We start from the raw sequence: 3,900 nt of genomic DNA, 5'->3' as shown, positions 1-3,900 counted from the left end.
TGAGTACATAAGTTTGTGAAAGGCAGCCATAGTCATGGGGACTTTTGAGAAAATCAAGTGGATTAAATCTGTTAAGGAAAGTACAAAATGTAGGCCTTAACTTCGTTTTACATAAAGAAAAGTTCTAATATGGAAACGATACATGTAGTGGACTGGACCAAAAAGAATTTCACTTCTATAAGAAAGAACATGCCACATACATGGTTGCAAAATGAAAAGCTGAATAACAGTTCGAAGAAGTTTAATCTTCTATAGAAAACATATCTGCAAGCAACATTAGGAATGATGTTCAATGGCGAAGGCTCACAAGGTCACAATATTTTTCTTGTGAATGACGAGTCAAAGAAGATTACAACCAATCAAAGCGTGTGAAGTTATAAGGGGAAACCTCAATTTCCAAGAACTGAAAGTGAGTCGTGACTTGATGTAGGAAAATAAATAATGGGCATTACTTGCAAAGTATGAGTCAAACAAGGTGTTAAATAGACAAGAGCTCATGGTTATTCGAAAGGTCCCAAAAAGAACTTCTTAGAATCCAAGTAAGTACTGTTGATTAAAATCATTCATTCTAGCTATTAAGGTCGCACTCCCTCGTTCATCTCTCACAAGCCGAAACATGGTAACATCGTTCTAAGAAACTGTAGATTCCAAGTTGAGATTCTTCGTGTTGTTACCACCAATAACGATGATCAGAATCCATATCTTCATAATATTCTTTGCACGTCATAACAATCATTCTCTTAAAAACATTGTAATTATACTCCCGCTCTCAACATGCAATAACAGTTGTTTTCGTTGCATCGCTACTTTTGACATAAGATTGGGTTTAACTTATTAGATCGCATGTATGATCTTCACCCCCGTTGCAGGATTAAATCATTTAACATCTCCTCTTGTCTCGAATATTTTCTCGTTCGGAACTTCTCTTCAATTTGCACACCTTTTCCTCTTGAACTCATTATCGTACGTAATGTCTCTTCACATTCTCATTATTCTTATCGTTCATAAAGACAATAGTGAATTTGTAATTATCCAATTAAGTTCGAATTCGCACCACATATTTTCATTTGTCCTATCACTCAGAAAAGTGATATTGCAGTTGTAACAACTAAGTTCGATATCGTTCAATCTAACAGACATCTTGGGCATCCTATGTTTGCATACAAAGTTCATAGCATCATACTTCCATTCTATCAACAAATTCGCAATATATTTCATACTTTACTGTCCATACTCTATTAATTAAAACGTTATTCATATACCACATAGCTAATCATGCATAAACGCATATCTTTATACATCTTAAGACAAAACAACGTCATACTTCTCATTCACTTCAATATCTCAATTTCCCAAAAGAAACGAACTAGCATGCTTTCATGAAAAGTTCAAAGATTTCTGAAATTTTCAACAATTTTCCTCAACATAATTATTTTCCTCAACCAAATTTCCACCAAAACAACTAGTTATTACCACTGAAAACATTCACCTCAAAATTCTTTCCATTTTTTTTATTATATAAATCAAACACATTGCAAAAACTTCCAAAAACTCGTTCTTTTCTCAACATAACAAAATAGTTCTTCACTTTCTATACAAAACATCCTTCATTTCTTTTTCCAAGAATATTTTTTTTTACCTCTTTTCAGGTTGAGCGCGACGGTCGGATGTTGAGCCATTGACACTTTAAAATTTATTTATTCATTTATTTATTTTGATCTAAGGATACAAATCTAGATCAAGACGGAAAGAAGACTCTTGGGTCCAGAGCGGAAAGAAAAATTGCTCTGATACCACTTTGTCACGCCCGTATTTTCTAAGGATAGAAAACACGGTTGATCGCGACTAGGGGATGATTAAAGAAGCGGGGAAGAAAGGGGGAAACACACATCTTTGACCAAAATATTTAAATAATTGAAATAACTTAGAAAACAACATAGTATCATTTCAACAAAGAACCAATTCTAAGAAATAAAGACTAGAAAGTAGACAATTTTGAAAAGAGTTAGGTTCTCAATACTAAAACAATTTTAAAGAAAAGACACCTAGCGGAAGCGTTCAAGACACGGAAAATGCCGAGTATGAAGACACGACATATCCAACAATATTAAGCCAAACATAAATAATCCATGAATTCTGCTCAACATCCTCCACGCCCGTCGTCGCTCAATCTGCACATTAAGAAAAACAAATATGCAGGGCTGAGTACTTGATGCACTCAGTGGACACATGCCAAAATCAGTTTGTCAAGCCATACCGAGTGATCTTGGGGGTTTTAAATGAAAAGAACCCAAGTCACTAAAAGCATTTTCACATAAATTTCGGTTGCAACCATTTTCCATCCACATCACCATCACCATATCTGAACATACATGACAAGGAACGTGGCCACGAACCAAGTCACTAGACCGGCCAACTCCAAAGAGATAGCGCACGATCTACTGGGTGTACACTAGTCCGAGCAGGGTTTGCGGCCCTACTGGGACCCGAATTCGATTAAACATACATGGCATAGCCACTTCAGATAGGTTCATTCAAACACAAAACATGGCAAGACAAACAATTTTCACCTCCTTTCACATAAAAATAGTATTTAGGACATAGTCCTTATTTAAAACGAAAGCCCACCTCAAAAGCTTAGCTCCTCCACAAACTTCATGTCCCAACCTCAACAACGTGCAAAATTTTACCCTTTTCAAAATAACATGATATGCAAAAAAAATCAGGCTTTGCTAAATAATTTAATTAAAGACAATACATGCATGTGTGTCTGAAAAATTTATCCCTCATTCACAAATAATAAAACAGACTCATCAATCAAGCACAAAACCCAATGGTGGCCAACATACAAGTCTCGGTTATTACTAAAAATAGGCCAAGCGATTCACATAAATTTTACTTAATGAGATAAACTAACCCAACACTAATCGGTCAACTCTATTAAACAAGAATTAAGGAAAAGAATAGCATTAGTCATTTAATATATATTACTCCCAGCCATACTCACGTCTGTACTCCCTATCAAACTCATGTATATATTTTAGTACTCCCAACTTAACACTTTTATCAACTAAAGAAAAGGAAAAAAAAAAAAAAAGTAGTACATCTCCCAAATCATCACATGTATATATCCTCTGCCATTTAGCCACGCCTATATCTTCCTCTCGTCTCTATCTCTATCTCTATCTCTATCTCCATCTCCCCCATTCTCAAACTTCTCTCTGAAATTCTCCTAACAATTCACAATGCAGGAACAATCCCAAATTATCTCCCAAATTATTTCACAGAGGCATAATTCCTATCCGTCATAGCTCCCTCCCTCTTTCTCACAAAAACAGAAGTAACCAAAGGACTCTCATCTCTCGTTCCAAAAATCGACGCCGCAACAGCCTTCGTCGCTGCTGCAGTCACGGCCTCTCCGTCACCGCCACTGTCCGCCCGTCGCCGCTCCAGGCGGTCAGCCCCTCCATCGGCAGCGCCGCTTTTCCTAACCGGTAAGTTTTCCTCTCCACTCTTTCCCAATCCAAACTTTTATCTCAAAATTCTAATTGATTGATTGCAATTATTAAATGGGCAGACACATGATTTAATTGAAATTGAAAAGAAACAGGAGACGGCTTCTAAAGCCTTAAAGATCGAAGCTTTAGGAGGAAAAAGATTATCATTCAACAAGTTTCAAGGAATTAAATTCCAAAACTTTTCCGGGCTGTGATCTACTGTGAAATATATGTGACCATGATGTGGAGGATTTCAGCGATTAAGGATATACCTTTGAAGAGAAGAAAATTTGCACAAGCAGAAGGTATTGAAAAGTCACACTCTCTCGATTTCTCCTTCCCACTTCGCGGAAGAAGCAGAACTTGCAGAAGAGAAGATATTGAAAAAAAAAATCACAACTCG

At 36.5% G+C, this 3,900-nt stretch overlaps 1 long non-coding RNA gene across 1 annotated transcript; it reads right to left on the bottom strand.

The window, feature by feature from the left end:
- Positions 1–1,972: 1,972 nt before the first annotated feature.
- Positions 1,973–3,874, bottom strand: LOC125213108. Its single transcript, XR_007174858.1, has 3 exons — positions 3,770–3,874; positions 2,629–2,691; positions 1,973–2,171 (listed from the first exon to the last, which is right to left on the bottom strand). It is a non-coding gene; the product is annotated as an uncharacterized LOC125213108 (long non-coding RNA).
- Positions 3,875–3,900: the final 26 nt, after the last annotated feature.

The sequence above is a fragment of the Salvia hispanica genome, chromosome 3 (genome assembly GCF_023119035.1).
Source record: "Salvia hispanica cultivar TCC Black 2014 chromosome 3, UniMelb_Shisp_WGS_1.0, whole genome shotgun sequence".
Classification (NCBI taxonomy): domain Eukaryota; kingdom Viridiplantae; phylum Streptophyta; class Magnoliopsida; order Lamiales; family Lamiaceae; genus Salvia; species Salvia hispanica.
This window is presented reverse-complemented; position numbering and strand designations above follow the sequence as displayed.